Here is a 12,315-nt window from a genome sequence, read left to right as displayed (position 1 = left end):
TTTCTTCCCCTTTTCACTTTTCTCCACCGGAAAAAAAAGAAGAAATAAACCGCTTTTGTCTTCAAGCAACTATTAAGCTCTGCGCGTAAAAAGCTTAATGTGGAATCACTCCGCGGCGCTTTATGAGTAGCTGAGGGCGGCTTTCAGCAGTAAGCACCACTCTTATGGATATGGGAGACATTTTCAGAGCCGTTTAACTCCATCCCGAGTGCTGTTTCGTTCCTTGGATTTATTTTCACCGTTTAAAGGGCGCTGGGTTTTTGGGTTGTTTTACTGCGCTGCGTTTTATTTTATTTTGTTGTTTGTTTTATTTTATTTTATTTTTTTTTTGGCAGGGTTGGACCAGATTACATAACGCATTTTAATGAGAAAACATTTCGCTTCTCTAAAATAATAATATTAATTTGTACTTTATATTCTGCTCTCTGTCCATGCTTACATTTGATATCAGCAACACTTTTATTATTTTTACTATTTTCTTTCCTTTAGCGTCTCAGAAAAAGAATCCAGCGTTTTGTGAGGTAGCTGCTCGTTTCCCAGGTCTGTGTTTTGCTAATATAAAAGTATAATATTCATCTAAAATGTTCTGTCTCTGAGTCTGGCTTATATTTAATTAGAGGGCGCCTGTAATGGTAGCATCAGGTTTTTAAAGTGAAATCGAAAACATTTAACCCTCATCTACAGGAACAGTCGCTTTGCGCTTTTCAGCTGTTTTCTGCGTGGGAAAGAAGAGCGGAGCAGACAATATGGCTGCCAGGCTGAGCAGCGAGTGGGAAGATGCGCCTTGTGTCAAGTCTTGTCCGTGTGCCTGCTTGCTTTCACGCGTGTCTCCCAGACGCGTGGGTCTGCACCGACCTTGTCTTTGACCATTTGCTACACACGGATCGCGACAAATTGTCCGTTTCTTATCCTTATTTATTTTATTTTTTACAATGATCTAATCGTCAGCGGGCAGAAACGCGCCACAGGAAGCAAGCAAAGCGGTCACATAGGAAGCAAATAATATATCTGAGATAAAGTCATTCTCTGTTAAACACACATGATATTATTTGTGTATTTTTACATGCGAGAGGCGCCACATTTAATGAGTTCAATGCGTAAAAGTGATGATGAAGAACAACAAGGGGCTTCCTCTGAACTAATCCAGCCGCTGATTCAACAAAAATCCAACCATGTGAACACATATGAGCGCACACACGGACCAAATATCCCTCTGATTACAGGCCAGCACCGTTTCCAGCTGCCTCCCTGACTCTGCTGATGCCTCAGCAAGCTGATAATGCTGCTTTTGTCCTGCAGCAGCTTTCGGGCTAAACATTAATTCCAGCCTCAATTATTTCATGTCGCTGGTGTCACAATAGAAGCCGCAGCTCGAGTAACACATTAATGCTCCGTTTTTTCACATGAGTGGCCAACGTGCCTCCTCACATCTGGACTGTACAATAAAAATAAAAAGCAGAGACGGTGTGTTTAGTGCAGCGGAGTGGAGAGCAGCGAGGCCTCCCAGGAGCTGAGTCCTGCTCCTGCAGCCTGGAGAGCAGCAGCAGCAGCTATAATAGATGTCAGACAGGCACTGATATCATTTCTCAACACCGTTTCAAATATTTGAACTATTTCAGCTGGTTTGATGTGGAATTATCTCTCCAGACAAAACACACTTAGCGGTGGACACATGCCTGGGATAAGATAAGATAAACCTCCTCCTGCTGCTGCTGTCGCGCTGCCTCTCACTCTGGGACTCAGGATTCTTTAATGCTGCACTTTTTTGGGGGTTAAATTAGACTAATTTTCCTCCTGCGCTGCGCCGACCTGCCTCCTCCTCTCATGTCTGGAAACGCATCCCCAACGCGTCCATGTCACCCAAATCAGATATGAAGTGAAGCTACCCGGTGAAATATATAAATATATCTGGAGAGAAATCATGTCACCCCCCCACCACCACCACCACCACACTCAGCCCACCTCCCCTCCTCTTCTCCATCTCTCTTTCTCCGTCCACAGAAATGAGGCGGGATATTGTTTCTGACACGGCGGCGGACAGCAGGAACACACATTTTGAGAAGCGCTGCTGCTGCTGCTGCTGCTGCTGCTGCCATTATTATGTGATGGGAAGCCGCGGAGCCGCTCTAATTTGGTTACACTAAGGTTTACACTGGGAGTGATGGCCGAACGGGGGGAGAGAGAAGAGGGGAGAGTCCAGCCTCAGAAATGTAATTGTGAATTGTAATGGAGCACTTTGATCCATCCATCTATCCATCAGTCTGCAGGAGAAGCGGCCCTGCTTTAGGTCATAACTCTGCACTAATAATAATAATAATAATAATAATAATAATAATAATAATAATGATGCTAGCTGTGGATGTGTCTGGCCTCTCTGTGCTGTTTGTCTCTAATAAACGCCTTCAATGCTGCGTTCACTGTCCTGTCTGTAATTCTGGTCTTTGCATGTGCTACCAGCTGCTTCACACCAAAACAAGAGCACACAAGCACCACATGCACATATCGTGAGTTATGAGGTTAGCCGATGAAATAACGTTTACCCTCCCACACACCCCCCCACTCCACTCCACTCCACTCCACGCACACACACACACACCCCTTCCTCCCTCCACCCCACTCGCTTCTCCACGCGCAATGGGAAAAGGCTAAAAATGGAACCACGGTGGCTGCTGGTGGCTTTCCGTAGCACAAGGAAGGCAACAGAATTAGATACTGAATAGATGTGGATAGAAACATGCAGTCGTTGTTATAACATAAATAAAAATAGAAACAAAGTCTTCCCATCTCTGCATCTTCTTTTCGTCACCACATCTTTTTTTTTTTTTTTTTTTTTAGAAGAAGGTCTGATTCACGGTGAAGGATTTGAGCAAAGGCAGAAACACTGAGTGCTGACATGAATAATGGCCACCAGCTCCATTCCAGCAGGCATCCAAAGAAAACACATTGGGAAGAAAATGCAGGCAGAGAGAAGGAGGAATAAAAACATCTAAAAATGAACCCGGTGTTAGTGACAAGTCTGGGTTTGTGCGTAAAGTGAAATTAGACGGCACTAAAGCTCCTCTAAACAGAACTAGCAGCAGCAGAGAATTCACAGGACACAGCAAGATGCAGGGAGTTTTAGTGACATAAATAAAGCCGGTATAAATTCCAGAGCCAAGGTGATTCTCCCTGGATAGCTTCAGTCAGTGTACTGACCGCATTTCACCTAAAACCAGGGCCCTGATTGTACTTGAGAAGCCATGGAGTCGAACCGGCGTCATTTACAGCTTCAGCCTGACTCCCCTGGCTGAGCTACTTGGATTCATTCACACCTCCTGGCTAGGTAGATGAGATTTTCCTGGCCGGCAGGTCCTTTTTATGAGATTTCATGGCGGCCGAGGCGTGCCCGGTGTGCCAAATTTAAACAAATCTCCTGTTAATTGGTCGCCGCAGTAATTCAAGACCCAGAGCCACAGCCAGCCACTGTCACACTGATGTGGGGAAAAAAAGAAAACACCCCGAGTAATAATCAAGTGTAAGAAAGAAAAAAAGAAAAGGAAAGAAGCGGAGGGGTGTGAGTGAGGCCAGAGAAGGAGGAGAAAGAGAGCAAGGCGGTGAAAACGGAGCCGGAACACAGAGGAAGGGGGAAGAGCAGCCAGTGGCGGCCGAGGCGAGGTCTCTTCCTCCTCTCCTTCTTCTTCCTCGTTCCGGTGTATCATCGGTCCATCGACCGTCATTTTTTCCCCACCGTCTTCCCACAGCGGAGGAAAACATGATTTATCGCGGGCAGCGCCATAAACAACAGCACTCCCTCACAAACACACAATGGCAGCCCCGGCCGCACGCTGACACCCTGCCTCACTATAAATCAAGAGAAGTAGCTGGCTGGGAGAAGGAAGAAAAAAAGAGGAGAGAGAGAGGAAGAGAGAGGAAGGGAGAGGGAGGGATGGACAGAGGCAGGCAGATAGAGAGAGATGTAGAGGCAGACAGGAGGTGATGGGAGAAAGATGGAGAAGAATATCCAAGTGCGTCTTAAAATATCAACAGCCATCGGCTACCAGTGCACGGCTCCCTCTCTCCCTCTCTCTCTCTCTCCGGTTTGCAGGCAGCGCGCTGCACCGCTCCGACCTATAAACAATGGCTGATGATGATGGGTGGGGGGTGATGTGTAAACAACACGACAGCAACATGCACGATGAGAAAACACGGCGAAAGATGGGTATTTTTTGGGCATATTTACCACGATGTTAAAATAGCCTATGATTCAGTGAGAGGGATGCGGGCGAAGGCGGCGCAGCGGCGGAGCAGATGAGGAAGAAGTAGTGTGGTTTCCCCCCATGCAGTCCCCTTCCTTCCGCAATACTCACGGTGTCCACAACGACCCGCAAGACGCACACCCGTCCAAATTTGTTTTATTGCAGCCTCCTTCTCTCTTTTCTCTTCCTCTCTCTCTCTCTGTTGGCGTTTCTCAGTGTCTCCTCTTCTCCCCTTCTCTCCCTCTCTCTCTCTNCTTTAATAAACTAACGTGACCGGCTGATGTCACCAGAGCCGACCTGTGCTCTCGTGTGTCTCAGCTCGTTCCTGGAGCTCGGCTATACGTTACAGCAGCAGCCCGCGCGTCTTCGCCATTAGGATATTGAAGTAAAAGGTTCGGAGAGGCTGGTTAATCCTGCAGCGTCCATGCGCCTGTACGGGCCTAATGCTGCGCCATTAGTCACACGGGCCACAGAAGCCTATTTATCACTCACATCTAACGGATATGAGCGCGGCTGTAACGTACAATGCTGCAGGATCATCGCGCTGAGGTGGAGGCTGATGCAGCATCATGGATGTGATGCTGAGCAGCAGCTGCGTGACTTTACAGTGAAGGGAACCGGGCTGGTTCCGAACTGGTGACTTATTAATCATTATCATGTGTTTATTAGCAGTGACCAGACCTCCGGATGATCCAGTTGGAGATTTGAAATAAACAGTTTTTAAAAGTTTGTCAGGAAGTGATTAAACACAACCAGCAGGATGGAATTCATCAGTCCTCTGCTCATGGCTCTGGCCTGGATGGAAACCTCCAAGACCTCCTCAGTAAAACACCACAACACCTACGATTACCTGTTTTTAAATTCTTCGTTTCTCCTGGATACTAATCCAACAATATTAAAGCGAGTTATTAATTAGCTCATTATTTAAAGCCACTACTTGACCATTTAGAGTGCCCACTGATTAACAAGGCGCCATGCCACGGCTCTGAGCTCCCACAGCCCGGCCTCCAAAAAGAAATTGTGTATGCGCGTGTTGCAACTTGGCAGCCATTATTTGGCTCTCTCGTTTTAATACTTAATACGTGTCTACTTTTAAATGGCTCACACACACACGGACACACACACACACACACACACAGGGACTGATAAAAGATGATTGTCACCGACTATGTTCGTTTTTAAAAATGACTGCACGCCTCAGACTCTTTCTTTGTTATTCCTCACTGTCATCTCTTCCTCAGCTCGCCGTCAGTCGGCCGAACGAGGGGATTCCTTATTCTGTCCTGTCTTATATTTCAATGGATCTGTTTCCAGCAATAGGAAATATTCGATGATGACGGCGCAAAGCACGGGAATAATTTATCTCACATTGTGCTCCACATCAGAGTTTATTTCTCCTGCTCGGTGTCAGAGCTGCTCGCGCGTCCTGGAGCTAAACTAAATATTTAACAGCCTCAAAGACTCCCTCCAACTGCGTTAGTGTGGAAACAAATCACCCCAAATAGTTTGTTTAATAATTATAAATCCACGCTGCGCATCGAAAATGTGAGATGACAGGAAATTAGGAAGAAAGAAAAAACCCAGAATGCAGGCCAGGCTGTTCCTCTCAGCTTTATGAGATAATTTGAATCAGAATTTAATATTTTATTTGGGCTAAATTGTCCAAACGCGCAGCTTATTTTATCCCATTAACAAGTTCCCCTGAGCTGTAATTCGTTTATTTCTGAGCGTCAGGCAGGTAGCAGGAGAAGAACAGAGATGTTGTGGAAAACAGAGAGATGGAAACACGAAGGGAAATAAGAAGGAGAGACGAAGAAACAACGGAGAGACACAAACCCCCGCCGTGAGGCCGTGTAGGGCAGCAACAATAGACCGATGGAATCCTTTCTGGCGCACGGTGCCACAGCTCGAGCCGCCTCCAGCAGAACAATGGAGCCCGAGACGGAGAAAAAAAAACAAGTGTTGAGGCTGGGAGGCAGTGAGAGGGCTAACCTAGCTGCTGAGTAGCAAACAAGAAACACTTCAAGGTCACAGAATGGGCCGCAGCAGCCTCAAGACGCGCAGCTTCTCCTCCAGGAGCAGGAGGCTCAGATACATGTGTGAACGCTGCAGCAGCCTCCATCCTCCAGGTCCACCACACACTGGAGCTGCTCTTTGTGCAGCCTTCATGTGCTCACACCAAAGCAGTTGTGCTTTCAGAAATCAATTCAAAAAGCCCCAGAAGAGGAGAGAAGGAAATAATAAAGAACGCAATTAGCAGCAAGTACTGAACAGATTAAATCAGAAAAAGGCTGGATTTGAGTTGTTGCTTCTAAAAAAATATATAAAGGAATAGAATCCACAACATGACAACAACATAAAAATAATGAGCAATAACGGAGCCTATTAGCAGAGCAGCACATTTATTTATGGCTCCTGCTTCTTTTTCCTGACGCACACACAGAGTCCTTTAAACTTGCACCGCGGCGCTTCTGTGAGATTTTTACCCACAACAAGATTGAAATCAAACATTTGCGGTGGTGATGATGGCGTCTTTAATGACGGCCATAAATTATAGCAATCACAGTGTGAAACAACAGCTAAGATAAGTAGCAGCAGAGACCTGGGCCGGCCTGACAACAGCAATGCGAGTCAGCTCTGTAAACTTGGCACAGCCACATGCGAGGCTATTACCCCCACACAAAACCGTTTGAGCAGCCTAAACATCCGCGTTCTGACGGCTGAGGGGGGCTGCCGAGTCCACCAGGAAGAACCGCGACCACGGTGGCGGAGCTGAGCGGGTTCAGGGGGAATCAAGTGCCGCCATCTGACAGCAGAGGACAGGAGGAATGTCTTTGTGAGATGCTGAACAAAGCAGCCACTCCGATTTAATATCACACAAACAACAGGCAGCTTGAACCGACTGATGATTCAAATAGTGACAGAAAACAAGCAAAGCCTCAGCGCCGTGACTCATCTGCTTATAAAACGGTTATTTCAACATTTATCAGCTGAGTGCAGAATCATAGCTACTAAAAAAAAAAAAAAGAAGAAGTGAAGTGATGGGGAGATCTTGGGGGTCTCTTGGTCCGTGATGGATTAGGACAGGTAGATTCTTCCACCTTGTTAATGATTAACTAGGCTCTGAATAAAAAGAGAGAAACTGAAAATGTCTCTTTGTTAAGATGGAGAATGGCCGTAAAATTAAAGTGTCCAGCACGTGATTAAGTGGTGACACGTCGGTGACCGATAAAGAATCCCTCCTCCTCCTTATTATTATTATTATTATTATTATTATTATTATTATTATTATTATTATTATTATTATTATTATTATTATTGTTATTGTTGTTATTATTAGTAGTATTATTATTGTGCTGCTGCTGTGTTGAGGCCACAGCCGTGAAGCGGGNCACACACACACACACACACAGCAGTAAAAGCCTGGCAGCCATATATCTCTCGTGACGACCTCCTCCTGCAGCCTGCGCGCCTGCACCGTGACCTCCTCGGCTCTTCGCGCTCTCCAGAATTATAATAAATTTCTCGGGCAACGCGGAAGCAACGAGAGAGAGGAAAGACAGATAAAAAAAAATATAAAAAAAAAACACGCGGGCGATTTGTCTGGCAATTAGCAAACCACCGCGAGACTCCCCAGGCCAGAGGGAGAGAGGAAGTTTGTTGTGTTTCGGTTGTGTGAGTGCCAGTTTGTGGACCTCCGCGCGCATGCACGAACACACACACAGCGGAGACACACTGGTGCACCTTTGCACGTGCATGTTCCAGTGCATGTCCACCCGCGTGCATGTGATGCCTCAAAGCCTGCAGCTCCCCGTGCAGAAATAAATTACAATAAAATAAAAAGCAGGAACATGAGTTGCTCCAGAACGCAGCAGAACCAGGATGTGTGTGAAAGTGCAGGTCTGAGTGAGAGCTGCCTCACATCTGCCTCCCCGTGACCCCCTGCTGCTCCGCGCTTTGGCTTCACAGCCATTTAACTGCTAATCCCACTGAGATTACAAAAACAAATCTCCTTTTGGATGGAGCCAAGCATCAGGACTAAGTGATAAAGCTGCAGAGAAAACAACACTTAGCGACGTACAGGGGCAGAAATCACAAGAAGGAGCGACGTCTGGTTTCACTGAGGAAAAGCTTTTTATGCAGCAGCAGCAGGAGTTTTAATTTAACGAGTGTGTTTTTAATGAACCTGCATGAGCTCAGGGTAGAAATTGCATTAGCTCCATTCAAGGTTTCAGTCTGAGAAACTTGATAAAGTGCTGCTCAGCATATCTGAGTGAATCACTGAGCGGTGAGGCCAGCCTTCATGTTCCACAGGGTGAAGCTTCACCATGTATTTCTAATATCAGGTCACCTGACTGCAGGTCCAACAGACACTGTGAAGGCCTTCTCTGTCACGTGGTTTGCTCATTTGTGCTGTGATTTGAAGATGAATTTATCCTGCAATCAACAGATCAGTTCCATCAGAAACTTTGGGGAAACGTTGATCCGTTCCTCCGTTGGTGTGGCTTTTCTTGCTGTTTCCTGGTTCTGAGCGCCGTACTCGTCTGTCTCTGTGTGTTTTTCACACATCAGTTAAATCCTTAGTTAATGTTCCTCCTTGTTGCTCCACCAGCAACCAAACAGATGCTTGTGAGTTGGCTCAGACGGTTCAGTGTTGAAATCTTGTTTGCTTTTCGATGGAAATATTGTCAGTTTTAATGAGTAGTTTTTATAAGTCTATGGCTGAGAGCCTGGAGTTGGTTTTTGTAATAGTTTGCAACATGTCGTGGAGACAAAGAACAACACGGCACCACTTTGGAACCGCTATTGACAGCAGCTCCTAAAGATTTCCAATAAGCCAGAATATCAGGGAGCCGTGACCTCTGACCTTTCTGCTCTTACTGTTTGTAAATGATCTGTTGAAGCACTGTAGCGTCTCGTTTGCTGTAAGTGGATTTCTTTAGGTGGATTGTCACAGATATGATAAACCAGAGCGATGAGCTGTGGCTGATCCACACAGTGTTTATACACACATGTGGAACAGTGCATCTGCATCCACTGAGTAGAAATGCTGGACAGCACATCTCCTGCAGCTCATCCTTCTGCAATTTGCACAAAATGTCGTAGAACCGAGAGAACCGTGAGTGAATCCTCCTCATGATGCAAGAGGGACGTTTTATTGAGTTATAATGACTGTGACGTGTCAGATATACGGATGGTTTGAGGAGACGGTCAGGTAACAAGGTGACAAGAGAATACAAGTTTCCTGCTCCGACTGCAGAGAGCTTCAGGAGCCCGATATGAGCTGAAAGCACCGTTTCTTTGTTAAATATTCTGATGCGTGAGCTGCAACTGACTGTTAGAATGATTTTAATTTCTTTACAGACCAATCTTTGTTAGTCGTTCTGTTTGCAGGCTAAATTAAAGTGGCTGGATGGATCTGAACAGAGCTCCACTGCAGAACAAGTGAGTGTGAATCTGGTCCTCTGGTCTGTTTTCTCAGGTTTAAGAAATCACATAGAAGCTACGATTAAATGCTGAGAGTCTTCTGAGACCTTTGTTGAACTATAGCATGAAGCAGCATCTGAATAGGAAACATTCGACAGCAATTAAAGAAAAGTGGAGCCCAGCCGGCCAGCAGCACATCGCCCTGATGCTGCTGTGATGAATCAGTGCTCCTCCACACAGCACCGGCCTGCTGCGGGTCAGATTACAGGCTGGAAAATGACCAGCAGCTCGGTACCGATAAATAACGGCGGCTGCAGCTCACTGAGTCACACAATCACCTCTACTGTAAGAGATCTGCTCCATTTCCAATCATCAGCCACCAGCTTTTCACCAGTGGCCTGCTTTGAATTTTTTTACCAAACCAGAATTAAGTTCTGCTCCTGAATGCAGCACAGTAATATGGGACCAGAACCAGAGCGGGCCTGGGAGTTAAAAGCCTGCTCAGCAGCTCCTCAGCAAGGCGGTCAGGAGGGCAGCTCGTGTTTACACGAAGGTCCAAGTCTGTCTGAATGCTGTGCAGCATCAGGCTGCACATTTCCTCTGTTCCACTCTGACAGACTGTAGCCTGCAGTAGGAAGCTCTCCCTGGATCCTCCTCTGCAGAGGTTCAGCTTTTAGACTGAGAAAAAGTCACAATGTGCCCAAAACTTGGGACTGCTCCTTTAAATTTCAAACTGTTTAAGGCCCCGAAGACAAACTTGCAGAAGTCTGTGCATTAGTTTGAACATTTCAGCCCGCCTCCTCAGCAGAACCTCATTTAAGTGACAGTCAGCAGTGGCCTGAGGCTGACCCCTGCCGAGCTGGACGGCTTGTCTGTGCGTCTGTCTGGGTGTGGGAGCGGAGATATCGCCGCCCTGCCCCTGGGTTACAGTGCCCTGAACTCGGCCTGTTATGACTAAGTGGCCCGGGGGGCTCCGGAGGTCTGGGAATGTCCGAGGGAGCGGAGGGTCCAGCAACCTTGCGGGGTCAAGGGAGGCCAGGAGTAGAGGGGGTAGGTGTGGTGTGTGTGCGAGGGAGGGGGGGCAGCTACAGGTCAGCCTCTGACTTCAGAGCCAGTGGACCTCATCGGTCAGAAAAACGTGTCCCCTGTTTGAACCCTCAGTGTCCGCAGCGTGGCCATTCGGCTGTCCCTGCATGGCCATCGATTTTCCTCCTCCACCGCTCCTTCCCTCTCTCCCTCTCTCTCTTCTTACCTTCCCTTTAACACTCCCGCTTATATTTCTGCAATTAGTTTCTCTCACTTCTCGCATCTCGCCGCGGCCTCGTCCCCATGAGAGGCCGGAGCTCCATCCACCACACGGCTGCCCTCTTATTTTTAATCCCAGGCAGATTGATTTCTGAAGAGGTCAAACAGGAGTGAGTGCGCTTCCTAAGGCCGCCCTTACTGGTCGGCTGAGCAGATCCCGGAGGCCTGAGCGCGCGAGGCGAGCGGCGATCGTTCGCAGTTCATTTGGAAAGCCTCGCAGATCGTTTGTTTTCGAGGTAAATTGTTTTGGAGCGCAACCGAGAGAGTATCCATTAACCAGCGCTCCCCCCAGTTCTTTTAATTTTTCTTTTTCGCCCTCCCTCCTCCCCCTGCATGCCTCTCTCCAATTGAACGCCGTATTATTCATATTCCCACCGCTGTCTCTGAAGCCTGTTTGCACCTGGCGAACAAAACACACACGCGCAGTATCTCATTAAAAGCTATAGGCCTAAACCACAGCAACACTTTATAACCACAGAAACACAGCCAAGACAAAATGCATAATAAGCTCCGGGTGAACCAGGAATTATTCACGTGGGCCTTTCTGTCATACATTAGCTGTAACGTTTCACTTTTTTTTCCAGGTAGTGAGCCTGCATAGGCGCCCATTCTGACTTAGTAGTCCAACTGCATTATATAAGATATGGAAAAATACCTTCAGATGAATTTTAAAAACTCGCAAAACTGCGTGTGGAGTGTCTCGTACCCCTACAAATCCCGTGCGTAAAAGACGCACATTTTACGCACCATAACAGATGCTCGAGAAGCCGCAGGCCTCATGAGTGACAAACAAACGCAGAAGTGACACCAACGCAGCAAAAGGGGGGCACGGAAACAGTTGCACAAATTCAGGAGAAAACAGCCAAACACACACACACACACACACACATAGCTTCCAACACAAATACTCCACTCCAAAAGCCCCTGCTTTAAAATCAAAGCCCCCACGGCCATAAATGCCCCTTTCGCCTGACCTCGCCAAATGCGCAGGGGGCAATAAAACCATAAAAACGCCACCGAGCCGTCAGACACAGAGAAGCAAGTGAGCTAAAGATACAAAAGCAGAAACGGAATTAAATTCCCAGGCCTCTTACCTCAGACGCCATCACTTCCAGGGACCTCCGGGCCATCTCCTCCTGCGCTCTGAGGGCTCTCTGACTGGCTTGTTGGACTTTCTTTGGGGGGATTTTCTTCTTTCCAATGACGGAGAAAAACTTTTTTTTTCTTATGGTAGGATACTTGTGGGGTGTAAAAAATAGCTTGCTGATGGGTGGGAAGGGGAGGTATGTATTAGTGTTTATGTGTGTGTGTGTAAGTGTGTGTGTGTGTGTGTGTGTGTGTGTGTGTG

At 47.1% G+C, this 12,315-nt stretch overlaps 1 protein-coding gene across 1 annotated transcript in view; it reads right to left on the bottom strand.

The window, feature by feature from the left end:
• hoxb3a (homeobox B3a) overlaps positions 1–12,232 on the bottom strand; it is a 37,940-nt gene extending 25,708 nt beyond the window's left edge. The window contains exon 1 of the mRNA XM_008292954.1: positions 12,062–12,232. The gene's annotated coding sequence lies outside the window, so the exon portion shown is untranslated. The remainder of the gene's footprint in view (positions 1–12,061) is intronic.
• Positions 12,233–12,315: the final 83 nt, after the last annotated feature.

Source organism: Stegastes partitus, unplaced genomic scaffold (assembly GCF_000690725.1).
Source record: "Stegastes partitus isolate 25-593 unplaced genomic scaffold, Stegastes_partitus-1.0.2 Scaffold847, whole genome shotgun sequence".
Classification (NCBI taxonomy): domain Eukaryota; kingdom Metazoa; phylum Chordata; class Actinopteri; family Pomacentridae; genus Stegastes; species Stegastes partitus.
The sequence above is the reverse complement of the archived record's forward strand: the minus strand, read 5'-3'. Positions and strand labels throughout refer to the sequence as shown.